The 17,286-nt window shown below is 36.1% G+C and overlaps 1 protein-coding gene and 1 pseudogene across 4 annotated transcripts in view; both read right to left on the bottom strand.

Annotated features, from left to right (window-relative positions):
* Positions 1 to 17,286, bottom strand: part of LOC129748667 (GTP-binding protein Di-Ras2) — a 454,908-nt gene that overhangs the window by 92,428 nt on the left and 345,194 nt on the right. The window lies entirely within an intron of this gene.
* LOC129748666 (putative ATP-dependent RNA helicase DHX57) lies at positions 5,317 to 7,452 on the bottom strand (annotated as a pseudogene).

The raw sequence follows: 17,286 nt of genomic DNA, 5'->3' as shown, positions 1-17,286 counted from the left end.
TGTGCAAATTTGTGAAAATTTTTAATTGATTTTTCATAACAGTTCTGTTTCAAGTTTTTGGTTAATTTATATAAATTTTGAGTAAAAACCAAAAATTGTTAAATTCGAATTTTTTTTAATATATTGACATTTCTGTTAGTTTCGCGGTTTTTGTCATTTTTGTCATTTTTGTCATTTTTGTCATTTTTGTCATTTTTGTCATTCTTGTCATTTTTGTCATTTTTGTCATTTTTGTCATTTTTGTCATTTTTGTCATTTTTGTCATTTTTGTCATTTTTGTCATTTTTGTCATTTATGTCATTTTTGTCATTTTTGTCATTTTTGTCATTTTTGTCATTTTTGTCATTTTTGTCATTTTTGTCATTTTTGTCATTTTTGTCATTTTTGTCATTTTTGTCATTTTTGTCATTTTTGTCATTTTTGTCATTTTTGTCATTTTTGTCATTTTTGTCATTTTTGTCATTTTTGTCATTTTTGTCATTTTTGTCATTTTTGTCATTTTTGTCATTTTTGTCATTTTTGTCATTTTTGTCATTTTTGTCATTTTTGTCATTTTTGTCATTTTTGTCATTTTTGTCATTTTTGTCATTTTTGTCATTTTTGTCATTTTTGTCATTTTTGTCATTTTTGTCATTTTTGTCATTTTTGTCATTTTTGTCATTTTTGTCATTTTTGTCATTTTTGTCATTTTTGTCATTTTTGTCATTTTTGTCATTTTTGTCATTTTTGTCATTTTTGTCATTTTTGTCATTTTTGTCATTTTTGTCATTTTTGTCATTTTTGTCATTTTTGTCATTTTTGTCATTTTTGTCATTTTTGTCATTTTTGTCATTTTTGTCATTTTTGTCATTTTTGTCATTTTTTCCCGAGCAGACTTTGATGCCCAAATTGAGAGCAAACTGATACCCCAGTAAGCTGTCAACAGCAAACTGATAGCACATTTTGTTATAAATTCTTTTACGATAGCAAAACTAGGTATCATTAAGGTATCAAATATTTTTGTTTGACAGCAAGGTGAAACCAAAATTAGGTATCGAAAGCGAACGGTTAGCATAATTTGGAGTACAAACCCACTGACAGCAAAACTAGGCATCATTAAGATATCAGTGTTTTCAAAGTAAATAGCGAAAAGGCATAAAAATATTAACATATTTTGGCGATTTTCTGCATTTACAAAATTAGGTACCTTTTCAAGTGATTTGATGCAATATTAATCTGACTCAATATTCCAATAGGACAGCTGCATACGAAGAGGCAAAAAAGTATTATCTATATGGTTTCTTCGATTATTTTATAAATGTTGAACATTGAATTTGGAAAAAAAAAATCATCAGATTCAAGATAGTGATATTTCCATTCCTTCTTTTTATTCCCATTTATAAATTTTTATTGAAGTAATAAAAATTTAAATTATAAATTCTATTACAATATTTCATGAGAATATAGAAGAAAATATGTTCAAGTTTTAAATAAATATAATCTAAAATAAATCACCTTGACTAAAAAGCTCCAACTTTGTTGATTTATTATACTCATTTAGTTTTGACTCATTATGATAAATTTTTCAACTTTTTGACTATAACTTTGAAAACGGCTGAGAAGACTAAGATTCCGAAATCACTAGCTAGCTAATATCAAATAAAACAGAGGATTTTGTTCGTCTTATGAAGATCGATTTAGTTCGAAAAAAAATCTTTGGCAGGCAATTTTTTATATGTTCTTTTTGGCCACAACCACTTACCATGACCGGTCCGAATTCTGTGCAAAATTTGAAAAAAGTTCCTTTTTTTATTTCAAAAAGCTGGTTTCAGACTACATTCGTTCAGTTTTTGAGTAAACAAACTTTGAAATTCTTGTAACTGTTTTCCTGTTTTTTTTAATGCACCGGATTAGATTTTCAACAATTCACCTTACATTTCACAATCGGAAACCGACAACTGCTTATTTACTAGAACTCGTAAATGCGAGTAAAAATTTTTATTTTTCAACATTAACGGAATCTACAGAAGAAACAGGGCTTATAGATTAGGGTGGTGTAAAATGTCAAAAAGCCCACTCAGCCATGCTATGACATTGTTTACAAAACAAGAAGGGATCAAAGTGCATCAAGCACGCAGGTATCACGGAGATTATTGAGTGACTGAATAATATCGGTTCAGTGACAGTGCGTATTTTAAATTTGTTTTGGTTTCGTGAATTTTTCAGTAAATTCAAACATCTTTCTCCCCTACAGCGGAATCCGAGGAAAGTCTGTTCCTTCTGGCTCAGAAGCTGAGCACACTCTAATCAACGATGATCACTTGCGGGTACGGCATCTGGACGAAGTGACCAAAGAGTTCGGCGATATCGGATGCTTTGCGCTGGAGTTGTCGTCGAGGATCTGCCAAAAGACTGAACGTGCGGCACTGGCCAACGATGCCAGCCGGAGGGTGGTGAAGTTAAACCCATTCATGTGGCAATCGTTGCCGAGCTATGCCAGCGTGGAGCGAAACCAGATCCAACGGAAGTGTTTCAGCTTTCGAGCACCGATATATTTGCCACTAGTCAGCCAACGGCCTTAAACTCATCGGTGGCGTGGTTTGGTTCGGAAATGGATGTGGCGGAGGTGGGGGAGGAGGAGTAGGAGGTGGTTGCAGTTTCATTATTAACCCGGACGTCGGAATTTAGCTTCAACAGCAGCAGCATCAACAGTTATTCAGCAGTAGTCATTTATCTACTCCACTAGATAAGATTTCTCAATGTCGCATACAGAATATAATCAATACACCGAATGCTCCACAACAGCAACCTCAGCTCCAACAGAGTCAGAATATATCTAGTATAACAAATGTAGAACAAACTCCAGCCAGTGGTGCAGGGGCGGAATTGGGGACCCCTTTCCGGAAGCAACAGTTTAAGTATCTAGCCGCCATGAGTCCTACCACTCCTATATTCGATGTTTTACCTATAATGCATAGTCCAGTTTTAAGCAGTGACCAATCGAATTTGATAATGACACCTTCACCACAGCAGTTTTCGACTTTGGCCACCGGTTGTCATCAGCCGCAACAACCTCCCGGTTCGCAAATCCAACAACAGCTGAATACGATACAGCAACAGCAAATCATAGCCGGAAGTGAACAGCAGAAAATGGCTCTTCTGTGCAGTAACAAAAAGATGCGTGGCCACCACAATTTAGGTACAATGGGCAACATAATTAAGGGGGGGGGGGGAAGGGTCTAACGGGTAAAAAAAAACACCATTTTCACGATTTTTTTCTAGAGCTATCGTTCAAACAAATGTATTCAAATTTTTTGCATTATACAAAGCATTGTTAAAAGAATATTTAGTAATTTTTTCGTATATATAGAAAACTAGCTGACCCGGTAAACTTCGTTTTACCTTCTAAAGTATAAATCGTAATAAATGTTTAATTTCATCTACACGTCCTTAACTGCATTGTGCTCGCCAATAGATTCTTATGGAAATCGTAACAAATAAAGTTTAATTTGTATTGGGACCCCCTATCATCATAAGTGAGATCCTTGAAACTATTATACAAACCATCTCTGACCCAAAAAACCCTCGGATACCAAATTTCACTTCATTCCGACCGACCATTCATACGTGATGTTATCACAAAGAAAACGCCTCCATTTTTATATATAAGAAGATGTGAAGAAGAGATAACTTTGTATGGGGACCCCCCTTTCATAAAAAGTGAGATTCTTGAAAGTATTATACAAACCATCTCTGACCCAAAAAACCCTCGGATACCAAATTTCACTTCATTCCGACCGACCATTCATACGTGATGTTATCACAAAGAGAACGCCTCCATTTTTATATATAAGATGTGAAGAGATAATTTTGTATGGGGACCCCCCTTTCATAAAAAGTGAGATTCTTGAAAGTATTATACAAACCATCTCTGACCCAAAAAACCCTCGGATACCAAATTTCACTTCATTCCGACCGACCATTCATACGTGATGTTATCACAAAGAAAACGCCTCCATTTTTATATATAAGAAGATGTGAAGAAGAGATAACTTTGTATGGGGACCCCCCTTTCATAAAAAGTGAGATTCTTGAAAGTATTATACAAACCATCTCTGACCCAAAAAACCCTCGGATACCAAATTTCACTTCATTCCGACCGACCATTCATACGTGATGTTATCACAAAGAGAACGCCTCCATTTTTATATATAAGAAGATGTGAAGAAGAGATAACTTTGTATGGGGACCCCCCTTTCATAAAAAGTGAGATTCTTGAAAGTATTATACAAACCATCTCTGACCCAAAAAACCCTCGGATACCAAATTTCACTTCATTCCGACCGACCATTCATACGTGATGTTATCACAAAGAAAACGCCTCCATTTTTATATATAAGATGTGAAGAGATAATTTTGTATGGGGACCCCCCTTTCATAAAAAGTGAGATTCTTGAAAGTATTATACAAATCATCTCTGACCCAAAAAACCCTCGGATACCAAATTTCACTTCATTCCGACCGACCATTCTACGTGATGTTATCACAAAGAAAACGCCTCAATTTTTATATATAAGAAGATGTGAAGAAGAGATAACTTTGTATGGGGACCCCCCTTTCATAAAAAGTGAGATTCTTGAAAGTATTATACAAACCATCTCTGACCCAAAAAACCCTCGGATACCAAATTTCACTTCATTCCGACCGACCATTCATACGTGATGTTATCACAAAGAGAACGCCTCCATTTTTATATATAAGAAGATGTGAAGAAGAGATAACTTTGTATGGGGCCCCCCTTTCATAAAAAGTGAGATTCTTGAAAGTATTATACAAACCATCTCTGACCCAAAAAACCCTCGGATACCAAATTTCACTTCATTCCGACCGACCATTCATACGTGATGTTATCACAAAGAAAACGCCTCCATTTTTATATATAAGAAGATGTGAAGAAGAGATAACTTTGTATGGGGACCCCCCTTTCATAAAAAGTGAGATTCTTGAAAGTATTATACAAACCATCTCTGACCCAAAAAACCCTCGGATACCAAATTTCACTTCATTCCGACCGACCATTCATACGTGATGTTATCACAAAGAGAACGCCTCCATTTTTATATATAAGAAGATGTGAAGAAGAGATAACTTTGTATGGGGACCCCCCTTTCATAAAAAGTGAGATTCTTGAAAGTATTATACAAACCATCTCTGACCCAAAAAACCCTCGGATACCAAATTTCACTTCATTCCGACCGACCATTCATACGTGATGTTATCACAAAGAAAACGCCTCCATTTTTATATATAAGATATTGAAAAATATTGAAAAATGAACCGGTGACGGAGCACTTTCGAGGATGCCTTTTAGAAAACAGGATTTGCGGTGGACACTGTATCTCAGCACAGAATCATCTGAAGTCAAAAAATCAGAGCAAAATATTTTTAATAGATGTTTTTCTGGACCCCAACGTTTTTATTTAACTTATAAAAAATTTATGAAATTTTTGTGGCTGTTTGAAGTAAAAACTACGATTTTTCACGAAAAAATCTGCCATTTTTTATTTGTAAAATCTCCCCAAAGTAAAAAAAAAACAAAAAAAGAAAAACGTTGGGTTCTGGTATTTTATTTGTAGAAAATATGTTCCAAATTTGAAAAGAATCGGAAGCAGCGGAACCATTGTGGTTTCCCGAATGTAGATCTGGACCGTTTTTACCTTTTCCTGGTAGACCAGGTACGGGGAATTGAAGTGGCCACATGTGGCAATTATCGAGGATGGATACAAGAAAACGTATCCATCCTGTTGGGTTTTAAAACGAAGATCGGACGGTTGAGGCAGTTTGGGTACCGCACCACTCGCTCCACTGATGAAGCTTTTCTCTGGGGTTAACACTTTGATGACGTTTGGGTAGAGGGCAGCTCATAGGATGGCCACTAGGAGCCGATTATTCTCTCCGTTCGAATTTATTTCCGTCCCGGTAAGCTCATCTTTAACAAATTTCTCCCGACGACTACTAAAATCTAGTGGAACGAATCCAATGGACACCAGCAATTCCAAGAACTGTTGCTTAATTTCATCGATCGTGTGAAGCGTTTTGGTCGACAGGTAATTCTCTTCGGCATAACAGTTGGCCGCATATCGACTGCGCTTCGAAGTCTCCTTCCATTTCCTGTAAGCGTTAAGCATCGTCAAATGATCGCTATTCGCAATACCGAACAGCCGCTTTCTACTTTCTGCTTCGTCCCTTTTGTTGAAGGGAGACACAAACGGACTCTTGTAGCTAAGACAAGCCGCTATCGTCAGCACACTATCCAAGCACTGAAAAATTGCTCCAAACAGCATGAGCTTTCCTATCCGCACATCTACCGGTAATGCTGCTAAATGATAACCCAAAGCAGTCAGTTGTTCCTCTAAATCGAATGCTCCTACATCCACCAGTCGTTCCTTGGCGGCATCTCATCACTAGGTGGTTCAATGGTAGATCTCAGAACCTCCTTCAGCGATTGACCTCTAAAAGTTTCGAGCGTTTTGATCCTCAACAGAAATGGTTCTAATGGTATTCGATGAATCTCCGGCACCGGTTGAATTTCAGCGATGTTGGTACTCAGCACAATTTTCCTTTTTCCCTTGGAAGCCTTTCGGAACACCTGGGCCTGTTCGTCGCTGCTCAGCGTCAAGTGCAGCGGTATCAGCAGGAAGCGATCCTCCCGTGGGCCAAACATGCGACTATCCAGCAGGGCTTCGTGAACGTTATTGATCTCTTCCAGCCCGGGGAGGAAGATGAGGATCGTTCCCTCCTGGGGCCACTGGTGATTGCCCTCGACGATCGTAGGATGTGCTCGAACAGCTTCGGGTTGATGCGGAGGGGGTCCAGCAGATAAAGTGTTTTGCAGGTGGCCTTGGAGTATTCTGTGGAATATGAGATAAAAAGGGGATGTTTGTTAACAATAATTCACCAATTTCAATGTCAGCACCACCTACAGACTCACTGATAGTACAAGTATCAAGTGGGCAAGTTGTTGGAAAATACACAATCCATCACGACCTGGTTCAGCGGCATCGGGCGATAATTGTGAAATGGTTGGTAGCAATTCAACCAACTCCGAAGCGTCCGGCAAAGGTTCCAGTTTAACTTTCTGCTTCAGTAGGGAGGGCGTTAAGGAGGAGGAACTGCTGCTGTAGCCACTGCTGCTGGAGGCAGTGCGCGGAGATCGGGCTTCACGGCTTTTGCCCGAGGAGCTAGGAGATTATTTTTCCGTTTTGGCATTACAGCCACTGTTTTATTTTAGATTAGATTAGATTTATCAACAAAAACAAAAAAGATTTACATCAAGTTGGTGGTGACGTCATATAAAACACCACTACCAAAGCACGACATTTTCGTCATACTTTTCATTGATTTTCTTTGACACAAAACGTAAACAATGTAATAGGCTGTCAAAATTTTGGCTTCCGTGCCCACTTCTTCACCGCGCCTACTTTGTGTCAAAGTTGTTCAACCCTGATTTAAAAGCCCTGCAGAAGAAACCTCAAGAGACAGATAAGCTTTTATCATCATGAATTCTCGCGTGAACTTTCATTACGGCGTATGAAACATCTCAAAAATTCACGGAAAACTGCTGCAAAAGTTATCAAAACAACTTTAAAATTTGTATTTTACAAATACAGTATGTTGTACAGACTACAAATATTCTAAATGGAAAAAAGTTGTGACTAAGTGTCAGTTTTTTTTGTGATAAAACAGTTTGTTTCATACGACGTAATGAAAGTTAATGCGAGAACTACTCATTAATTACTTTAAAATAACCATTTTACAATTGTGCAGGCAAAATGATAATATTTATAACCGTTTGAGGTTAATGAAAATGAGCGTGTAACAATAACAAAAACAATTGCGCTCCCGCAATTTTGTGTTTGCATTAATTCGCGATAATCGTCGGCCAAACAGCGCTTTCGTTCGTAAATCCGCAATTTACTACTGTTTTTGTGAAGGCATTCGAAAACCTAAGGTAACTATCGTGTACATCCGTCAAATTTATAATCAATAATAATACCGTCTCTCGATCGTGATAGATATCACAAGAAGCTGATCAATTGTAAGACGGCTGCTATCCGCAAGCAGAAGTACGAATTGAAGTGGTCTGCTGATGTTTTTGTTGGAGCACTGCGTAGGCCTACACTTAAATCTGTTTTAAAATGGCATCATGTGACGCTCAGCCGTTCCGTGAAAGATCCGGCTTGGACAAGAAGCCGGGAGTATACGGCGGAGCTTCCTTCTTCAAATTGTGCATGAAAAAGTCGCGGGATGCTATCAGTCGGATCTTCTGTGACTTTTATGCTTCTAGTTCCGGATGAGGGTTGAGCGAAATTCTACATTCTGGAAACCAAGGAGCGATAAGGAATGACTCAATACAAGAAATTTCCGATCGAATGAATGGCTGTGTGACGATATGGAGCAACTTTTTGTGTACTTATATGTAAGTTGATTTACACTTTTTTTTAAACATTTTACTACTTAGTAATCCTACAATTAATACCAACAAATCTATTAGACATTTACGTAGATAGGATTACCAACTTTCAACATATTTTAAAAAGGTTTCTCAGGGGCTCTTTCTTATTTGCTTGTGAACCTAACCGTGGTCTCTTTCAAATGTATCTGAGGAATTAAGATACATTATTTTGTATCCATAACAGAGAATCTGATTTGGATAATTTAGTACCGCTTTTTCAATGAGTATTAAATTGGTTGAAACTATTCACTATGATCACCGAATATCTTCTATACTCATAGTTGCATAGTCAAGTCACTAGCCACAATATTAGTTACATAAATTGAGGAGTTTAAATAATGTGTAGAAGTTAATCCCGTCATGCCAATTCAACCTAGGTTTCAAATAAAAAAAATAATAGGGACCATAAGTAACGGAATCTCAACGTTAACTATTTCCATTATCGCATGTCTTTTTGAACCAATTTTAAAAGTTTTTCAGTAAAATTTACTCGTGCGTTTTATAAGTTTTTTTTTATTCATTTCATGTGACTTTTGAAATAATAGTCGATCGTTACTAGAAGGGTCAATTTACAATCCTATGTACGGATGTGTTTGTTTGTAAGCAGTCACAAGTTCGAAATCAAGGATAAAATTTGTCTTCTCACTGCGCTGATTACGCAAATTGATGTCAATATTAGGATTGTATGCACAATATAATATTCTAAACCTGAATTATAGCCTTGTTCACATTAGGAGCTGGTTACGCTATTTGGATTGGTGCAATGAGTCACAGGTATCCAATGTTATTCAAGAATCTTGAAACCTACGAATTACTGAAGCAATCAAAAACGCACCCGAGGTTAAGTGTAGAAAGGATTTAAGATTAGAGTTATTTGCTCGGAACGAATTTTCAAATCTTATTTAAAATCTGGAGGAAATGTAAAAACTTTAGGAATTTCATCTTAAAATTTTTCTGCTCAATAAAAAAAAAACAACTATTTCAAAAATATTTAAATTATCTCATAAAAGCATTGTAATGCCCATGATCTCCCAACGTAGCTACGATGAATATTCCCTTTTGTAGTTGCATACGTGCAGGCGGTATTATGAACATAGAAGTGTATTAGAATATCCCTTTCATTTGCACTTGCATAATTAAAGGCGATATTTATAATACATTTTTGTATCGAAAATATACCGAATTATGCTATCATGCTTTGCTAGTACAATGTGGTATAGTTTTTCCCGAATGAAGATGAACAACAGCAAAATTTTGCTGTTAGTTCGCATACACGGATACCACAGTCATGTCAACGTTCGGTTGTCAGTGTCAACGACTGGTTTGGCCAACGTTTTAAAAAAGAATTTGAATGCATAATGATGTTAAATTAGTTAATTAATTAAATAAACTTTATTAGGCATTTTTTAATAGCTTCGAAGCAAGAATTAGCGTTGTATGCATACTATAAGGGAAAATAATAATAAATTTTGCTATCACGCTTTGAGAGTCCAATTTGTTACGTAATGCCAAATTTGGCTTGTTTTGAAGCCTTAACTAAACCGCATTTTTCATAACTTTTGAATGCATATTGAGGCTTAATTTTGCTGTAGAAGAAAATTATTTTATGCCTTATATTGGCATCATTGTGCTCTCCAAGCTCTCGAAAAATGAGGTGTAGTTAGGGTCTCAGTTTTAGCAAAATGAGGCATCACTTTGCTAACCATGTATGAAAATTTGTGCTCTCATTTTTGCTGTGTACCACCTTATGTCAAGCAAAATGAGAGCACATTTGGCTCTCAGGGCGTGATAGCAAAATTTGCTATAATTTTGCCATAAAAGTCTGCTCGGGTTGTCATTTTTGTCATTTTTGTCATTTTTGTCATTTTTGTCATTTTTGTCATTTTTGTCATTTTTGTCATTTTTGTCATTTTTGTCATTTTTGTCATTTTTGTCATTTTTGTCATTTTTGTCATTTTTGTCATTTTTGTCATTTTTGTCATTTTTGTCATTTTTGTCATTTTTGTCATTTTTGTCATTTTTGTCATTTTTGTCATTTTTGTCATTTTTGTCATTTTTGTCATTTTTGTCATTTTTGTCATTTTTGTCATTTTTGTCATTTTTGTCATTTTTGTCATTTTTGTCATTTTTGTCATTTTTGTCACTTTTGACATTTTTGTCATTTTTGTCATTTTTGTAACTTTTTATCGATTTTTTGTCGTTAATAAATGTGTTCTTTCTTAGAATGTTTTTGTTATCTTCGCTTCGTGCCATTTTTGTTTCATGTTTGGAGTCATATGAAATTTTTATCATTTTCCGAAAGTGTAAATTTAGAATTTTCATTTTTCAAAATTGGTAAAGAGTCATCCTGTTAAAAGCTTTTATTAAACCGATATTATTTTTCTTTCGATCCTCGAATATCAAGAGCTCCAATATCTCAATGAAAAGATTTTCCCTCCACAAAGCCCCTGATAAAGGGTTTCCCATTTTCCCATCATCAAATGAAAGCATCCGATGACGGGAACCCATTGTGAAATATTAAACTTCCGGAAGCCCTTCGGCTGTAAGTTTGCATGGATGCAAGTGAGTGTTGGTTCTACTTCCGGGGGAAAGGATTTTCCACTTTCAACCGTTCAACGAGAGCAACCTGGCTAGGGATTTTCGGCTTATCTTTTAGCGTTGCAAAAGTTGATGTCCCGGAAACTATCAACTGGTTCTTCTTGGATGAAGCAAATTAGTGCGGTAAAGCCCTTCGGTTTCTTGGTTATTTTGGTTTTTTTTAAATTTTCCTGTTCACCAAAGGATAAGAGTTTATTATCTGTTACCAATCTGTAGAACCTAATTTGTAGATCAGTTCAGCTGATTTGGGATTTTTAAATTTTCAAAAGACTACTTAAAAACTATGTTGAAAAGAAAAAATAATTTCACAAAACTAAACATTTTTCTATTCAATGGAACATTTAGATTAAAAAAAAATGAATTTGGTGAAGTGTTTCAGTTGTTTTTGTACATTTCAATCCTTCAATAAATTTCAATCAATCAATTTCGGAACATTTCAATCCTTTCAATCTCAATGGATTTTCATTTGAAGCAAAACAAATATTTGCAACGGGATGCAATACAAACTGGCTCTTGACTAGGTACTGACTAATCAAAGTTTCGAGCAAATCAGTCAAAACGTAAAGCTGTTAGAATTTCACTGCATCGAACAGTAATTTCAGTCAAATCTGTAAATCACGATCGTTTGCCGGCACGTACCTACTTACTCGCTAATGATGATTGGCAATCCAGTTTCAGTGCATACATTCCTACGATAATGACTAATTGGAATGAAATTGAGAATGTTGTTGTCCCAATTGAATCATCTTGGGGTCCTAGGGTGGTTCTAATAGTTCTAAAATAACAATTTGTTATTTTGATAAAAAAATTATCTCAAATTCAGGAAGATAGTTTTGATTTTAGGTCTCATGTCTCATGTCTTAAAACTGATATATCATGTCTCAGATTTAAAAATTCATGTCTCATCATTTCTCTTGATCAAGAAGTAGGAACGTTAAAAAAAAACTGGGGAAATTCATTTTTTTAATATTTTTTGTTTCGTTCATGTTTCTATTTCAATCTCAAAACATTCTGAAGCTGTTACAAAACACAATCTTAACTGCTTGAAAATGACCACTGTGCTTAAACCTCGAAACATAACATCGTCCAAATGATTGAGCAACAAAAACATCATCCCACTCTGTAGTTTCCCACCCTTAAACGATTGTAGGCATACATACGATGCAAAGAGGATTGAAGATAAAGATAGTGCCAGGGCAAGTGTTTATCGGATTTCCGGGTTCGTCAGGATTCGAAGTACATTGTCCCAGAATAACCTTTGCTTATCTTCATTCACAACTATCTGAACGTGTTGGAATGAACTTTCTGAGAACTGAAACAGTTGATCGAACTCAAAAGGAAGATAGGGCTGTCAGTTGTCGATTTTATCATTATAAGTCCAACTTCCCTTAGTTGGTGCTTTAAGTGAAAATCTCTCGCATTCAAGTCAATATATGAAAAAATCTGGCAACTCTATCGTCTAGTAGTGGCGTCCATGTGACGTGACCATGCGTGTGTGGCAGTGATTAGAGTAAATCTGTAGCAGAGCTTCGACCTTCCGGTTTCGCCGGCAGGATCTGCAGGACATTGGCATTTATCTACGATGGAATGGCGGTTGTTGAAGAATGTTGTTGAATAACCTGGCAGTTTGAAGGTGGGCTTCTGGTCAAGGAGCTGTAAGCTTAGGCCATTGGATGGATACGAATGGCGTGTGTGTGCTTACACGCAAAAATTACAGCTTTGCTTCCAACGAAACATTTTTGTGTTCAACAATTTGGTAGTTCATACACAACTATTAATTTTCTGGGAAGGAAATTTAACAAAAATTAATTAAAATGTGGATCTTCACAGAAACTAAGTTCTAAGTGTGTAAGATAAGCCATTGTTTCCATATTTCCGTCATACGACCTGTGAAATCTCAAATCATTCCAACGCACTGCAATATAATTGACCATGCCACCATTATTGTTGGTGTTTGGCCATATATTCCAGGAAGTCGTCGTCGTCGTTGGAAGCAACGATTATTACAACTGTACTAATTACATAAACCTGAGTCGGTCGTTTGCAACTTCCAGGGAGTTACCGATGTACATACATATCTTTCCACCCGCACCGTGAGTAACTATAACATGCGGGTGTTTCTCTTCTCAGCTCTTCTCGCTTTCGATGTGATCTGCAAAGGTGCCGCTTAGTAGCTATCCTCTTTACCTTTCGGATGGATAATTAATTGTTCATGCGATAAATTGGTTAATCCACTTTGACGAACCACCACCAGTTATTTAATGTTACGGCGGCATTGGAATGTGTGTAGCGTGTTATTGGGTTAGGAATGTTGGCGATGTTAGGATGGGTCTGCGAGTTAAAAATTATCTTTTCGTAAAACATGTGTGAAAAAATTAAATTAAAAAAACGATGATTTCCATTTCTCACATATATTCGTTCTTTTATGCTAAACTAATACCTAATTTTACCATCATGCCCTGCTAGTATCAGAATGGGGATAGGCTTAATAGCGACACGTTATCCAACAATGCTAATTTAAAGTATCAAGCACAACCAAAACTTGGAATCAGTGAGCTTTTGAAACATCTTCAGAAATGGCGGCTAAACGAGGTAACAATTATCTTTTTTACCAACCAAAATTTGGCATATTGATATTTTAATGAAACCTTATTTTGTCATCGAGGAAGATACCACACATAAAATCCTATCATTTTGGCATCGATTTGCTATCGGTTTTCGAAAGACATTAACATAGTCGGCAGATCATCTGTGATGGTAAAAGAGAGCTACCGCATACTCAAACGCAGCCCATGGCGTAGGCGTAGAGTATAACCTTGGAGTCTTCTAAGCCAGCGAGCATGACATAGAATCCCGTACACGGCAGACAAAGTACACTTTCTGTGGGTTGGTGGTTTTAGCATTTGTAAGATGCTAGCCATCATATCCTCGAAAGATGTACGCTTAGAGCTAAGAAAAAGGAATCTCTTCGAGGAAGCATCAAGTTTCATTGAGATCCTGAATGTGTTTGTGTTCGTTTAAAAAACGCAAAGCAGGAAAGATTGGGTTGGTGATTAAAACGTCCAAGACAAAGTGTATGCTAGCCTGCGGATCCCAAACCGTCCGAACAAGACCGTCCAGTAATAACAAGGTCACGATCAACGGCGACGAGCTGGAGATAGTCGAAGACTTTGCTGTGAGATCCGGCGCCGAATGATCAGCGAAAGTCGTGCCTACTATGGCCTCCTCAAGCAACTGCGGTCGAGAAGTCTTAACCCTCGCACAAAGTGTAATCTGTACACGACGCTCATTAGACCGGCACGAGACATGGATATTGCTCGAGGAGGACCTGCGTACACTCGGAGTATTCGAGCTAGTAGTATTAAGAACCATCTCTGGCGGTAGAGAACGGAGAGTGGATGCGAACCACGAGCTCACGCGACTCTACGGCGAACCCAGTATCCAAAAAGTGGCGAAAGCTGGAAGGATACGCTGGGCAGGGGTCGCAAGAATGCCGGACAACTGTCCTGCAAAACAGGTGTTCGCTACGAATCCGGTAGGAACAAAACGAGCAGGGGCGATGCCTTTTTAAGCTGTCGTTGGACAATCAACACCTAATCGAGCTATAATTTTGATAATAATTATTTACTTTGGTATCGGTTTTCCATCACATTTTACCATTTTGATATTTAAATGAACCTAGTTTTGGCATCGGCAAAAATACAACACCGCATTACGCTCATCCATGTTGACATTGATTGCTCATTTTGGTCACTCATTGCTTTTGATTTAGGCATCGAAGTCTGCTCGGGATTTTTTTAGTTTCAAAGTGGACGACAAAATTGTGGACAAATTGTTGTTGGAAGCATACAGGTAAGAAAAAATCTCGACATAAACAAATTTTCTGGTTTTGACGAGAGTAATGCTCTATTTTTTTCTACTAGATTACTTTTGTCAGCAAACACAACAACAATTCGATAATGTCTACGGCGGCGTCTATTTACGAAGAAGTAGCAAATTTTGGCGGCGTGACCAAGGTGCCGAGGTTTTGTTTGCCACATTATCATCGAAAGTGTGAAGGTAAGATCCGTTTTCAAAGAGGCCAGGTTTCCCAGTTTGGATCATGAAAAAGACTTATTATTTTTTCAATCTAGGTTTTGGAAAATCAAGAAAATAAATGATTCAATACGTGAAATAATCCGGAACAAGTGTTTCTAATTATAATAAAGTGTTAAATAAACGGTTTTGAAAGTAAATGGTTTCGAAAGTAAATGGTTTTGATTTTATTCCCATTGTGTATCCAAAGAAAAATAATAAGAAATTTTTATAATCCACATTCCCTTTTTTAGCGACCCCGCTGCTCAATTTCCCCATTTTAACTGAAATTTCAGTAAAAAAAATTGCTAAATTGATTACTCAAATTTTAGCTGGTCAAATTCGAGCAAAATTTTGCAAGAAATCGCGGTTCAAAATGAGCCGTGACCAATGATGCCACATTAAAATTGAAATTTTCAAGCTCGAAAAAGTCGGTATTCGGTATAAAAAAGTTAAAAAAATCGGATTAAAACCAATTTTCTTCGAAGCTTTCAAAACCTACTTTAAGGCATTTGAAAGAAAAAAATGCTTTTGCTGAGTTTAATGAAAAAATTGCTGATTCTAATCATAAATTAGATATTTAAGATGTTGAGCTCATTCAATATGTTCAAACTTTCAAGAAATGATGGCTATATGCACCATGCGCCATGCAAGCTAAAACCATCAGCCCTTAGAAAGAAAACAATGTATGCCGTGACCGATATTCGATCTCATGACCTCTAGTCTTCTAACTTGAACGTTATCGTTTAATTCGTGTTTGCTGCTAATTTAACCATATTTTTTGTATAATAACTTTTCTCATTTCACATTAACCGTTAGCCAGGCTTAATCATTGTCTGGCTAACGGTTTGACATTGGCATAAAATTGCGAATTTTATATTTTCTGGTAAGCCAACAGTTTGCTGCGTCTATATTGTGTCATGCACTCTATACACTATTTTCATTGAGTGTTTGTATGCTACTTAATTCTATACTGAATACTATTTATCACAAGCATGGCCGTAGGAACGGGGGGGGTTTTGGGGGTTAAACCCCCCCCATGAGGGTTCAAAAACGATAAAAATCTAGACTAAAAACTAATGCCAAAACCTCAAAACCCCATCCAAAATTCAAAATTTTGCTACAGTTTTTCAAAATTTTCTCCTTTGTTCATAGACTTAAATTGTCAGAATTTTTCAGGGCAGGACGAATCCGGGCTTTTTTATGAAAAAAACATTCAAAATCCGGGTTTTTGATTTTAAAATTTTCTACCAAAATCCACCTCATAAAAAATCATAAAAAAAAACTTGAAAAAACCTTTCTTGCAATTTTTTTATTTGAAACTTGCTCCAAAAATTTTGGGCGGATGAATAAAAAAATAATTTACAAGTCAATTTGTTTTTTTAAAGTTTGATTTAAAAATGAGAATGAGAACAAACCCGGCTTTTCCAATTAAATCCGGGCAACCGGGTCAGACCGGATTTTTCCCAAATTTGTACGGGCATATTTATATTATTTGTCGGACCTTGGCAACCTTTATCACCGGGTAAAATTTAATATTCGGGAATGAATATTATATTTTAAATTAAACCCATTTTGGAGGGTCTGATTCTATATTCCCGTAACCAAAATTGTATTTCTTCATATTTTCGTATTTCTGATTCTGTATCAAGTTTAGGATTCTTGATTTTCAGTATCGAGTAAATATCATAAGAAATAAGGAATGAAAAGCTGCTTCGAAATTCTGATTCGGTTTTGCTTTTCATATCAAATTTGAATCATGTTTTTCGAAAATCATTTGCAATTTCAATATTTTGATAATAGTTTTCTGAATATGAAAAAAAGAAGAATTTTGGTTTACATTTTATTTCGAAGTTCTCAAACTTTATTCTAAAACTAAATTCAAACATTAAATGCTTCTAAGTGGCGATCCAAAATTGAAAACTCAGATTCAGATTCATCATTTGAAATTCACATTTAAATTCTGATTCACAATACAGATTAAAAATGAATAATTGAAAAAATTAATTAAGATTAAACCAGCGATACAGAATTTAAATAAAAAATTCATGAATGATGATTCTGGAACTTAGCTCATAAAATTCTGATCTGGAATTCAGAATCGGAAATTGTATTTTTTG

The sequence above is a fragment of the Uranotaenia lowii genome, chromosome 2 (assembly GCF_029784155.1).
Source record: "Uranotaenia lowii strain MFRU-FL chromosome 2, ASM2978415v1, whole genome shotgun sequence".
Lineage (NCBI taxonomy): Eukaryota > Metazoa > Arthropoda > Insecta > Diptera > Culicidae > Uranotaenia > Uranotaenia lowii.
This window is presented reverse-complemented; position numbering and strand designations above follow the sequence as displayed.